Here is a 14,279-nt window from a genome sequence, read left to right on the forward strand (position 1 = left end):
TGATGAATATGTTTGCAATAATATTAAAAGTGGGTTTGGAAGAGTGTTAACTCTAGGTAATAATGATCCCACTACTTTGGAGTATGATCAATCTCATGATTTTTTTTTGATAAAAGTGGGTTTGGAGAGGTCATGACTTTAGTTAATGTTAATCCCACTATTTTGGAAGAGTGTCTACTTTGCATGCATGTGGATCATCTAGACAATATGTTATGTGATAGTTATATTGTTGAATTTGATTATGATCCTACATGTAATTATTATGAGAGAGGAAAATATGGTTGTAGAAATTTTCATGTCACAAAATTACCTCTCGTTATGTTGAGATTGCTATTGTTTCTTTCTTCTTCCTTGCATATGGGGTTTTTTGCTTGTCTTGATAATTTGTTTGCTTATAAAATCCCTATGCATAGGAAGAATATTAGACTTCAACTTGTTTGTCACATGTTTTATGATGCTCTCTTTGTGTTTCAATTGCTATCTTTCATGTGAGCATCATCAAAATTACCAATGCCTAGCTAAAAGGCTTTAAAGAAAAACGCTTGTTGGGAGACAACCCAATATTTTTCATTGCTGTTTTGTAATAAATAATTCATCTAGCCTTTGTTTAGACGTGGTTTTGTGTTTTAATTAGTGTTTGTGCCAAGTAAGATCTTTAGGATAGCTTGTGGTGATAGTTGATTTGATCTTGCTGAAAAACAGAAACTTTTGCGCTCAGTCCCAGAATTGTTTAAAATCACAGAAGCATGATAAAATACTGATTCTTTTTGCAGAAGATTGATATACAAATTGCCCCTGCTGTCCTAATTTTTCAGAATTTTCTCAGTTACAGAAGTATTCGAACTAGCCAGATTACTACAGACTGTTATGTTTTTGACAGATTCTGTTTTCTTTGTGTTGTTTGCTTATCTTGATGAATCTATGGCTAGTATCGGGGGGTATGAACCATGGAAAAGTTGGAATACAGTAGATATTACACCAATATAAATAAATAATGAGTTCACAACAGTACTAAAAGTGGTGATTTATTTTCTTATACTAACGGAGCTTACGAGATTTTCTGTTGAGTTTTGTGTTGTGAAGTTTTCAAGTTTTGGGTAAGGATTTGATGGATTATGGAATAAGGAGTGGCAAGAGCCTAAGCTTGGGGATGCCCAAGGCACTCCAAGGTAATATTCAAGTACAACCAAGAGCCTAAGCTTGGGGATGCCCCAGAAGGCATCCCCTCTTTCGTCTTCGTCTATCGGTAACTTTACTTGAGGCTATATTTTTATTCACCACATGATATGTGTTTTGCTTGGAGCGTCTTTTATGATATGAGTCTTTCCTTTTTAGTTTTCCACAATCATCCTTGCTGTACACACCTTTTGAGAGGGACACGCATGAATCGTGACTTATTATAATACTCTATGTGCTTCACTTATATCTTTTGAGCTAGGCAATTTTGCTCTATGTGCTTCACTTATATCTTTTTAGAGCACGGCGGTGGTTTTATTTTATAGAAATTATTGAACTCTCATGCTTCACTTATATTATTTTGAGAGTCTCTTAGAACAGCATGGTAATTTGCTTTGGTTACAAATTTAGTCCTAATATGATAGACATCCAAGAAGGATATAATAAAAACTTTCATGTAAAGTGCATTGAATACTATGAGAAGTTTGATTCTTTATGATTGTTTTGAGATATGATGATGATGATATTAGAGTCATACTAGTGAGTAGTTGTGAATTTGAGAAATACTTGTGTTAAGGTTTGTGATTCCCGTAGCATGCACGAATGGTGAACCGTTATGTGATGAAGTCGGAGCATGATTTATTTATTGGTTGTCTTCCTTATGAGTGCAGTCAGGGGCGAGCGATGGTATTTTCCTACCAATCTATCCCCCTAGGAGCATGCGCGTAGTACTTCGTTTCGATAACTAATAGATTTTTGCAATAAGTATGTGAGTTCTTTATGACTAATGTTGAGTCCATGGATTATACACACTCGCACCCTTCCACCATTGCTAGCCTCTCTACTGCCGCGCAACTTTCGCCTGTACCATATACCTTCTTTAAAACATCCACCATACCTACCCATTATGACATTTCCATAGCCATTCCGAGATATATTGCCATGCAACTTTCCACCGTTCCGTTTATTATGACACGTGCCATCATTGTCATATTGCTTTGCATGATCATGTAGTTGACATCGTATTTGTGGCAAAGCCATCGTTCATAATTCTTTCATACATGTCACTCTTGATTCATTGCACATCCCGATACACTGCCGGAGGCATTCATATAGAGTCATATTTTTTTTCTAAGTATCGAGTTGTAATTCGTGAGTTGTAAGTAAATAAAAGTGTGATGATCTTCATTACTAGAGCATTGTCCCATGTGAGGAAAGGATGATGGAGACCATGATTCCCCCACAAGTCGGGATGAGACTCCAGACGAAAAAAAGAGGCCAAAAAAAGAGAGAAGGCCAAACAAAAAAATGAGAGAAAAGAGAGAAGGTTACTATCCTTTTACCACACTTGTGCTTCAAAGTAGCACCATGATATTCATGATAGAGAGTCTCCTATATTGTCACTTTCATATACTAGTGGGAATTTTTCGTTATAGAACTTAGCTTGTATATTCCAATGATGGGCTTCCTTAAATTGCCCTAGGTCTTCGTGAGCAAGCGAGCTGGATGCACACCCACTTAGTTTTTTTAGCTTTCATAAACTTATAGCTCTAGTGCACCCGTTGCATGGCAATCCCTACTCACTCACATTGATATCTATTGATGGGCATCTCCATAGCCCGTTGATACGCCTAGTTGATGTGAGACTATCTCCCTCTTTTTGTCTTCTCCACAACCATGTTCTATTCCACCTAAAGTGCTATGTCCATGGCTCACGCTCATGTATTGCGTGAAAGTTGAAAAAGTTTGAGAACATCAAAAGTATGAAACAATTGCTTGGCTTGTCATTGGGGTTGTGCATGATTTAAATATTTTGTGTGGTGAAGATGGACCATAGCCAGACTATATGATTTTGTAGGGATAAGCTTTCTTTGGCCATGTTATTTTGAGAAGACATAATTGCCTTGTTAGTATGCTTGAAGTATTATTGTTTTTATGTCAATATTAAAATTTTGTTCATGCCACAATAAAGAAATTACACGGATAAATATGTTGGGTAGCATTCCACATCAAACATTCTGTTTTTAATTATTTACCTACTCGAGGACGAGCAGGAATTATGCTTGGGGATGCTTGATACGTCTCCAACGTATCTATAATTTTTTATTGTTCCATGCTATTATATTATCTGTTTTGGATGTTTTATATGCATTAATATGCTTTTTATATTATTTTTGGGACTAACCTATTAACCTAGAGCCCAGTGTCAGTTCCTGTTTTTTCCTTGTTTTTGAGTTTCGCAGAAAAGGAGTACCAAACGGAATAAAACTTTCGCGATGATTTTTCTTGGACCAGAAGACACCCAGAGGACTTGGAGTGCAAGTCAGGGAAGCTACAAGGCGGCCACAAGGACGGAGGGCGTGCCCAGGGGGTAGGGGGCGCCCCCACCCTTGTGGGCCCCTCGTGCCTCTCCTGACCTAGTTCTTTCGCCTATATACACTCATATATCCCCAAACCTCCAGAAGCATCCACAAAAAGACTTTTCCACCACCGCAACCTTCTGTACCCGTGAGATCCCATCTAGGGACCTTTTCTGGCACCCTGCCGGAGGGGGATTCGATCATGTAGGGCTTCTACATCAACTCTATTGCCCTTCCGATGAAGCATGAGTAGTTTACCATAGACCTACGGGTCCATAGCTAGTAGCTAGATGGCTTCTTCTCTCTCTCTCTCTCTTTGATTCTCAATACCATGTTCTCCTCGATGTTCTTGGAGTTATTCAATGTAATACTTTTTTGTGGTGTGTTTGCCGAGATCCGATGAATTGTGGATTTATGATCAACTTACCTATGAATATTATTTGAATCTTCTCTGAATTCTTTTATGCATGATTTGATATCTTTGTAATTCTCTTCGAACTATCGGTTTGGTTTGGCCAACTAGATCGGTTTTTCTTGCAATGGGAGAAGTGCTTAGCTTTGGGTACAATCTTGCGGTGTCCTTTCCCAGTGATAGTAGGGGAAGCAAGGCACGTATTGTATTGTTGCCATCGAGGATAAAAAGATGGGGTTTTCATCATATTGCTTGAGTTAATTCCTCTACATTATGTCATCTTACTTAATGTGTTACTCTATTCTTCATGAACTTAATACTCTACATGCAGGCAGGAGTCGGTCGTGTGGAATAATAGTAGTAGATGCAGAATCATTTCGGTCTACTTGACATGGACGTGATGCCTGTATTCATGATCATTGCCTTAGATATCGCCATAACTTTGCGCTTTTCTATCAATTGCTCGGCAGTAATTTTTTCACCCACCGTATTATTTGCTATCTTGAGAGAAGCCTCTATTGAAACCTATGCCCCCCGGGTCTATTTTCTATAATATAAGTTTCCGACCTATAATATTAGTTTCTGAGATCTACTATTTTGCAATCTTTTACTTTTTCTGATCTATAAGACAAAAATATCAAAAATATTTACTTTATCGTTTATCTATCTCTATCAGATCTCACTTTTGCAAGTAACCATGAAGGGATTGACAACCCCTTTATCGCGTTGGGTGCAAGTTTTTTGATTGTTTGTGCAGGTATTAGGTGATTTGTGCGTTGTCTCCTACTGGATTGGTACCTTGGTCCTCAAACTGAGGGAAATACTTATCTCTACAAATAGTAGTGCCCCATGTGTGTTTTTGGTAATTGATGACGTTTCCTATGGACTAATGGTTGCCTTGAGTTGTATTTGAAGGGTTTGTCCATAGGCATTTCTTGAAGTCCATTTGTTGGTTTCAAGGAGATTATGTGATGACCAAGGTGTTATTAGAGGAATTATCCAAAGATTTGTCATGTAGAAGACATGATACAAGGTTGATCAAGACTAAGTCAAAGAGGGAATCAAGTTGATCAACACACAAAGTGTAGAAGATGTACCGAGAGGGAATCAAGTTGATCAACACACAAAGTGTAGAAGATGTACCGAGAGGGATCAAGTGATCCCACAGTATGAAAAGGTTGATCAAGACTAAGTCAAGGAGTGAATCAAGTTGATGAAAACGCAAAGCATATAAGATGTACTGAGTGGGATCAAGTGATCCCACGGTATTATAAGCATTGTCAATTATGCTTTGTGTACTAACCCATGGTCTACTTGAGAGTTCTATGTGGGGTTAGGTTGCGGTGTGCAAGTTCTAGAGGAGCATCATGAAGGGATCACATGCTTGAAGCTTGCCATCCATTGTGGTGACAATGGACTTGTGAAGATGTGCCGAAGAGTGGCTCACCCATAGTAGAGTATGGGGGAGCAATCAACTAGTCTTCATTGAGCCAACGCAATCAAGAAAGGTCGTCCAACTTGAGGAAGTCAAGATCGTCATCATCTAGCTCAACTGGATTATGCGTAAGGCAAAGGTTGGCCCTTGATAGGTTTTCTATTTTACCGGTCTCATTGTGTTAGTGGGGAGACCGGGTTATAGGATCGATTGCCGTACTATCAAGGAGGGGATCTCTTGTGAGTAGCTTGATCGTATCGTTCATAGAGAGCTCAAACCATTGCATCTTTGCATCATCTTTCTTGGTTATTGTTGGTTCTTCTCCTTGTGAGATTTGGAGCTTATGGTCATCTTCATGACAAGCTCGAGTTCATCGAAAGCAGATTTCATATGCATCTTCTATGATGTTTTTGATGTTGGAGTTTTTGCCGATTCTTCACTCATAGAGGTTTCACATCTCCATAACATTGGCATTTTTCTACTGCCTCTTCTTAATATAACCTGAGTTTGCTGAATTCGGAGTTCATTTGCAGAAGTTGTAGCAGTTTCAGTTTTGGGGCTTCATTCCTTTTGCTTGGGCAGTATACCGCTTTAAGTGGTAGTAGATAGGTAGTAGAGCAGTAGTACTGCTCTAAGCGGTAGTAGGGCGGTAGTACCGCTTATGCGATACTTCCGCTTCCTTCTACCGCAACCACTTCCGCTGTCGGATTTCGGGTTCCGGCAAAACCCTTGAGGTTCGAACACTGGGGTGCGCACGAAGATCTCTCCTCCACCTAATCACGCCCTCACCCTCACCGCGATCTCAAAGCTTAGCGCGTTGAACCCACAGAATGAGAGACACGAGGTTTATACAGGTTCGGGCCACCGATGTGGTGTAATACCCTACTCCAGTGTGGTGTGGTGGATTGCCTCTTGGGCTATGGATGAACGGTTACAAGGGAAGAACAACCTCCTGAGGAGGGGTGCTCTTGTGCTTGGTGAGCTTGTGTGGATGAGGATGATCCGAATGATCCGTCCCTTGCTACGGTGGTGGCTAGTCCTATTTATAGAGGCCCTGGTCCTCTTCCCAAATATTGAGCGGGAAGGGATCCAACAACGGCCAAATTCGAAGGGAGACAACTAGTACAAGTTATCCTGACTAAAGGTGGTCTTCGCCTGCCAAAGGCTCTGGTGGTGACGCCGTCTTGGGCTCCACAGTGACCTCCGTCCTGCCGTCCTGCTGGTCTTGGTCTCGTTGCACCGATATGGAAACCTTTGCCTGAAGCCTCGGGACTCCTCGCCTGCGCTTGCCTCTTTAGCACCAAAGAGGAAACGAGGACACTGCGCACGCTGGCGCCCGCCTGGCACCGGTCGTCATGGCTTACGTCACAGGAACCTCGCGAGGTGCCCCTTGCCTTGATCTCTCCGCCCCTCACGAGCCAGCCTGGTGAGGCCGCCCCCGAGGAGGTCTTGTGTCGTCTGCCTCGCGAGGCTTGGCCCCTCGCGAGGGTCTTGAGCGTTTGCTGATGAAGATGGGACATACGGGCCACTGGTGGAGCCACGCCGTGGGCCGCAGGCAGGCAAGTCTGGGGACCCCCGTTCCCAGGACGCCGACAGTAGCCCCTGGGCCCAAGGCGCGCTCGGACTTGGCTTCGAGGCGAAGCCAAAGGGCAAGTGCGGAGCACCGCGGGCCCCAACAGCCTGCGGCCTCGCTTGACGCGTGGCGGTTGATTGGACGTGGGCGTCTCCGCTTCCCCACGCCGCCTCGGCAACTACCCGACTTGACGAGTCCTTGCTGCATGCAGAGAAAAATCATCATTACCTGTGATTGTGGGGATCGCCGGTTGTCCTTCTCCCGCTATAAATGAGGAGAGGGGGCGGAGGCCCCATGCGCTCATCTCTTCCTGCTCCGCTTGCTTCTTCTCCCTTGCTTCGTTGCTAGTAGAGACACCCATGGCGCATGCGAAGAGGCTCTCGACCGCGGAGAAGGGGAAGGCCCGCTAGGAGGGGCCTGGCTCTCCGCCGCCCAAGCGTGGGCGCGGCCGTCCCCGTAAGCACACCGCGACCCCCACCGCCCCCCCCCCCCGCAGCCGCGGCGGCGCCTCTTCTCGTGGTGGGAGTCGCCCAGGTCGTGGCAGCCCCGTCGATGAAGGGAGGTGCGCCATGGTCGCACGGCCTCCCCGGCCGTGCTTCCACTCGGCGGAGGTGCTACCGGAGTTCGTCGTGTGGTTGGAGAACCCGGACGGCACCTGGCTTCAGCTCCTGCGCTTCTTCGCCGGTGAGCTGCCGGCCACAGGTCCAGGCGGGCTCTGGCTGCAGGCGGACGTCTGCTGCAGCAAAGCTTCATGGGTCACGGTCGAGGTCTCCGTCGCGGGCAACGCAGCCCTGGCCCGCGGCTGGCAAACGTTTGCCCATGCGCGCGGCCTGGGCAGGTGGTGCACCCTCCACTTCAAATACGACGGCAACGCGACCGTCTACGTGAGGGTGTTCGGAGAAGACGGCCGCCGCGTCGGGTGCTGCCCCGAGGACAACGACGGCGGCGAGGTGCTTGGCCTTGGCGACGGTCGTGACGAGGGTGAGGATGGTCTTGCCCTCGGTGCTGGCCGCTGCTCGTCCAGCTATGGCGATTCTTCCTCCGGCGACAGCTCCAGTAGCGGCGGCTATGACCAGCCGCCATGCCGCCGCGCCTGTTTCGAGGGCGGCAGCGGGTCATCTCGTCGTCGCGCCCCAGTGATGCGCGAGGAGGGGTCTGGCTGAGCCCAGGAGAGCGCCATGGGTCCATCCTCGCAAACTGCTGCAGGGGCACGCGCCACTTTTGTTTCGTTCTTTCTTTTCTTCCCGCATTAAGAGAGAGACCAGTATGGGGCCCCACAGGGGCGTGCAACAATCCATGATTTCCAAGCTGCTATGCTATGTTTATTGTTCCTGTGTCGCGTCGCAGTATCAATGTTTTTATATAGGCGCGTAGAAATAACTTAGCTTGACGCGCTTGAAGTAGCTTCTGCCTCATGAGGCCCGCATTTGCCAGTACCTGGCGAGGCCTCCTTGGCTTGGGAGGCGTCTAGGAACTGCAAAAATTTGTTAGGAAACTCTTATTCTTCCGAGCCCTGGTCGCAGGCGCTGCTCGCCACGACCCAGCGCTCCGCATCGCGGTACCCGAGAGGCACGGATTGAGAGAGTGCGCCAGCTTGCGAGCTCGAACGGGGGTGCCTCGCGAAAAATAGGAAAAACGCTCATGAGGGCACATGAAGGCACCTGTCCAGCCCCCTCGCGAGGCATGCGAGAGAGAGTACAGGTCAAAACAGGGAACCGAAGGCAGAAACGGAGGCAAAAAGCGATGGAACCAAGCCGGCAAGGAACACCAGAAAGCAAATTTTCGTTAAAGAGGGGCAAGCCAACCACAGAAAGCAAATGAAAAGCCGCGTCCGGCACCTAGTATAGTCTTCTTGTCTTCTCACCAGCGCGGAGCTAAGTGCTGCCACTAGGACGTGGGAGGGAGCCCCCGAGGCCCGAGGGCGGCACTCCTGAGACTCCGGGGCGTGTACAGCCCCACTCATTATTACGTGAGAGTGTCACGAGCGGAGACCTTCACAGGCACTAGGCCTTGCTTCACAGGCGTCGGGCCTTGCTTCATGGATAGAACATCCGGAGGTGCTGGATGTTCTAGGCGTTCTGGATGGGTACCCCGTCCCGCGTCTCCAGGCGCGCGGCGCCAGGCCTGGAGACGTGGGCGACCCTAAACGGGCCCTCCCACATGGATGGAAGCTTATGCAGCCCTTCCCTAGAGAGCACCCGCCTTAGGATGAGGTCACCCACCTCGAGCGTCCTGGAGCGGACGCTGCGGTAGTGATACCGCCGCAGCGCCTACTGGTATCTTGCCGCTTGAAGCGTGGCTTCACGGCGGCGTTCCTCCCCCAGCACGAGGTCCATCCTCCGCATGGCGTCCTGCTGCGTCTCATCAAACGCCAGGACCCGCGCGGAGCGATGCTTGACCTCGTGAGGGAGAACCGCTTCTGCTCTGTAGACGAGGAAGAATGGGGTCTTGATACGTCTCCAACGTATCTATAATTTATGAAGTATTCATGCTATTATATTATTCATCTTAGATGTTTTATATGCATTTATATGCTATTTTTGATTTTTGGGACTAACCTATTAACCTAGAGCCTAGTGCCAGTTTCTATTTTTTTCCTTGTTTTTGAGTTTTACAGAAAAGGAATACCAAACGGAGTCCAATTGACGTGCCAATTTTTGATGTTTTTTTATGGACCAAAATAAGCCCCTGGAGTAAAAGAGTTGGGCCAGAAGAGTCCCGGGCTGTTCACGAGGGTGGGGGGCGCGCCCACCCCCCTGGGCGTGGTCCCCTATCTCGTGGACGACTCGGAGACCCCCTGACGTGAAACTGACGCCAAAAATTCCTATAAATACAGAAACCTCCAGAAATTAACCTAGATCGGAAGTTCCGCCACCGCAAGCCTTTGTAGCCACGAGAAATCAATCTAGGCCCTCTCTGGAGCCCTGCCGGAGGGGGGCATCATCACCGAAGGCCATCGAGGAGGATCCCGGAGGGGTCATCGTCGCCATGAAGGCCAAGGACCAGAGGGAGAACCTCTCCCCATCTAGGGGGGAGGCCATGGAGGAGGAAGCACAAGGGGGAGAACCTCTCCTCCTCTCTCTCGGTGGCGCCGGAGTGCCATCGGGAGGGGAATCATCGCCGCGGTGATCGTCTTCATCAACATCACCACCATCATCACCATCCTCATCTCTTTTACGCGGTCCACTCTCCCGCACCCCGCTGTAATCCCTACTTGAACATGGTGCTTTATGCCACATATTATGATCCAATGATGTGTTGCCATCCTATGATGTTTTGAGTAGATATCCTTTGTCTTTGGGTTGATTGATGATCTAGATTGGTATGAGTTGTATGTTTTATTTTGGTGCTCTCCTATTGTGCCCTCCATGTCGCGCAAGCATGAGGGATCCCCGCTGTAGGGTGTTGCAATACGTTTATGATTCGCTTATAGTGGGTTGCTTGAGTGACAGAAGCATAAACCCGAGTAAGGGGGTTGTTGCGTATGGGATAAAGGGGACTTGATGCTTTAATGCTCTGGTTGGGTTTTACCTTAATGATCTTTAGTAGTTGCGGATGCTTGCTAGAGTTCCAATCATAAGTGCATATGATCCAAGAAGAGAAATTATGTAAGCTTATGCCTCTCCCTCATATGAAATTGCAATAGTGATTACCGGTCTTGTTAACGATTGCCTAGGATAATTCCGCACACCGACCCATCATTATTTCACACTCGCTATTTATAATATTTAGTAATATATTCTAACTTTATGATAACAGCACCTACTTTTATGTTTTAGCTCTCCGATATCATGCAAAATTATCCTCTTTGTACCCACAACATAGTTTTATTTCTTGTTTCTAGTTGGAAGCAAACGTTCGGTGTACGTAGAGTCGTATCAGCGGCAGATAGGACTTGAGAGAATATTTATCTTACCTTTAGCTCCTTGTGGGTTCGACACTCCATACTTATCACTTCCACAATTGGGAATTGCTACGATGATCCCCTGTACTTGGGGATTATCAAGCTCTTTTCTGGCGCCGTTGCCGGGGAGCAATAGCGTGGGGTTGGTATTCTCGTGTTTGCTTGTTTGCTTTCTTCACTAAGTAGATTTTGTTTTTCCTTTTTGTTTCTGTTTAGTTGCGGGTGAAACATACAAAAAAATTAAAAATGAAAATACAAAAAAATTTACTTGCCTCTCATGCCTAAAAAGTTTTTCAATAAGAGAAGTGATTGGAAGGTTATGCATTGGAGAAGTGAGGGTCGACCTTGAACACTTGTGTTCATGCTCATGGAAACAATGTAAAACTTTTCATGGAAGCTTCTCTGAAAATAATTATCCCATTGTATATATCCATTGTATTATAAAAATAATGTGCCAAGCTTTGGTTTTAGGGTGATTAGATTGCTTGTTTACTATGTGCAGTACAAAAACAGAAACTTTGGCTGTAGTGCATGAATTTACATTTTTTACTGGAAAGTCAAATGGGTCTGAAACTTTTTGCACATTACTTATGTACAAATTTTTTAAATTTTCATGTTTTTGTAGAATTTTTTGGAGTTACAGAAGTTTACTAAACATCCATATTACTACAGACTGTCCTGTTTTTGACAGATTCTGTTTTCTATGTGTTGATCGCTTATTTTGATGAATCTATGGGTAGTGTCGGGGGGTATGAACCATGGTGAAGTTGGAATACACTAGATAAAGTGATAATATGAAATTGGAATGAGTTTTCAACAGTACCTGAAGGTAGTGATTTGCTTTAGTATACTAACGGATCTCACAAAGTTTTTGTTAAGTTTTTGTGGATGAAGTGTTCGAAGAACGAGGAGTTACCGATGTGAGAAGAATAAAGAGAGGCAAGAGTTCAAGCTTGGGGATGCCCAAGGCACCCCAAGTAAATATTCCAAGGATACTCAAGCATCTAAGCTTGGGGATGCCCCGGTTGGCATCCCATCTTTCTTCTTCAACAATTATCGGTATACCTCGGTTTTTGTTTTGTTCACATGATTTGTGTCCTTTGTGTTTTTCTTTTTCTTTAAGAACCATGCTAGTATGAGATGTCCCTTCATCAATTTATAGAATGATTCATGTGCTTCACTTATATATTTTGAGTATGAGCTTATAGAATGCTCTTTGCGCTTCACTTAAATCTTTTGAGTTTGGTTTTATAGAATGCTTCGTGTGCTTCACTTATATATTTTGAGCTTGGATATTGGTTAGACTATATCAATTGTAGAATGCTCCATGAACTTCACTTATATATTTTGGAGTATGAATAATACTACCATCTAAAGTGGGTTTGGAAGAGTGTCAACTTTAGGAATTAGTGATCCCACTATTTTGGAGGGTGTTGAATCTTAGTGTGATATTTACGAAAGTGGATTTGGAAGAGTTTCAACTTTAGGTAGTAATGATTCCACTATTTCGGAAGAGGCTCCAATTGATTATGAGAACAAAGCTGCTATCTATGATAACTATTGTGATGACATGTATGCTATAAAGAATAATGTTAACCATGAAACTTGTCATCATGATTTTAATTTTCAATTGGATTATGCCTCACATGACAGTTATTTTGTTGAGTTTGCTCCCACTATTCCGAATGGGAAGAATTTTGCTTATGTGGAGAGTAGTAAAAGTTCTATGCTTGTATATCATGAAAAGAATGCTTTATGTGATGGTTATATTGTTGAACTCATTCATGATGCTACTGAAAATTATTATGAGGGAGGAATACGTGCTTGTAGGAGTTGCAATAATATCAAGTTTCCTCTCTATGTGCTTAAAGTTTTGAAGTTATACTTGTTTTGCTTTCCTATGCTAGTTGATTCTTGTTCCTATAAATTATGTGTTCACAAAATCCCTAGGCATAGGAAGTGGGCTAGATTCAAATGTGCTAGTCATATTCTTCATGATGCTCTCTTTATGTTTCAATTCTTTTCTTTTATTTGAGCATCATTGAAATCATCATGCCTAGCTAAAAGGCATTAAAGAAAAGCGCTTGTTGGGAGACAACCAAATATTTACCCTTACTTTTTTTGTGTGTTTACATGATTAAGCTACTGTAGTAATCATGTTTTATAGCTTTTTGTTTCAATAAAGTGCCAAGTAAGACCTTTGGGAAGACTTGGGTGAGAGTTAATGTGATCTTGCTGTAAAAAACAAAAACTTTGCGCTCACGGGATTAGCTACCATTTTTTTACATAAGAGTGATTTTGAGTTGATTCTTTTTGCATAAGATTAATAGACAAATTCCTCACGTCCACCAATTTATCTCATAATTTTTGGAGTATCAGAAGTATGGTTGCTGTTCAGATCATTACAGACTGTTCTGTTTCTGACAGATTCTGTTTTCATTGCATAGTTTGCTTGTTTTCTAGTTTCTATGGCTTATATTTCTCAATATAAATTGTAGAAATGGTATGGTTCAGTAGGCATTGTGTGAGAACAATTATGAACATTGTCTTTGACAGTACCAAAGTGAATGGTTTACTCTTTATCATACTAACCTATCTCACGAAGTTCCGTTAAGTTTTGTGTGATTGAAGTTTTCAAGCTTTGGGTGAGATATCGATATGAGGAGAATAAGAAGTGGAAAGACCCTAAGATTGGGGATGCCCAAGGCACCTCAAGGTAATATTCAAGGAAGACTCAAGCGCCTAAGCTTGGGGATGCCCCGGAAGGCATCCCCTCTTTCGTCTTCAAAACTATCGGTATACCTTACTCGGAGCTATATTTTTATTCGTCACATGATATGTGTTTTGCTTGGAGCGTATTTTCAATTTTACTTGCTGTTTGAATAAAATCATTGGATCTGAAATCTTGAATGAAAAGAATCCTCCCATGGCTAGTTAATTATTTGACTACTCAGTGTTCTTCACTTATATCTTTTTGGGGTAGTTTGTCATTTACTCACGTGCTTCAAGTATATCCTATGAGTAAATGGTTGAATGAATTGAATATCATAAATCTGAATTTATATACGTTTCATATGCTTATAACATGGGTAGTAATGACTTCACACATAATAAGTATAGGTAGTAAACTTATTGAAAGTTAGCAAACGCAGAATTGGTCACTTGAACAATTCATTAAAGAATATTGAAGGAAAGGAGATTTCACATATAAATATACTATCTTGGACATCTTTTGTAATTGTGAGCACTCATTAAAATATGAAATGCCAAAAAGTTGATGTTGGACAAGGAAGACAACTTAATGGGTTATGTTTTCCTATATCCGAAACGTTATATTGTCTTGGATCATCCAACATGTTGAGCTTGCCTTTCCCTCTCATGCTAGCTAAATTCTTTGCACCAAGTAGAGATACTACTTG

Source organism: Aegilops tauschii, chromosome 7 (assembly GCF_002575655.3).
Source record: "Aegilops tauschii subsp. strangulata cultivar AL8/78 chromosome 7, Aet v6.0, whole genome shotgun sequence".
In the NCBI taxonomy this organism is placed as follows: Eukaryota; Viridiplantae; Streptophyta; class Magnoliopsida; order Poales; family Poaceae; genus Aegilops; species Aegilops tauschii.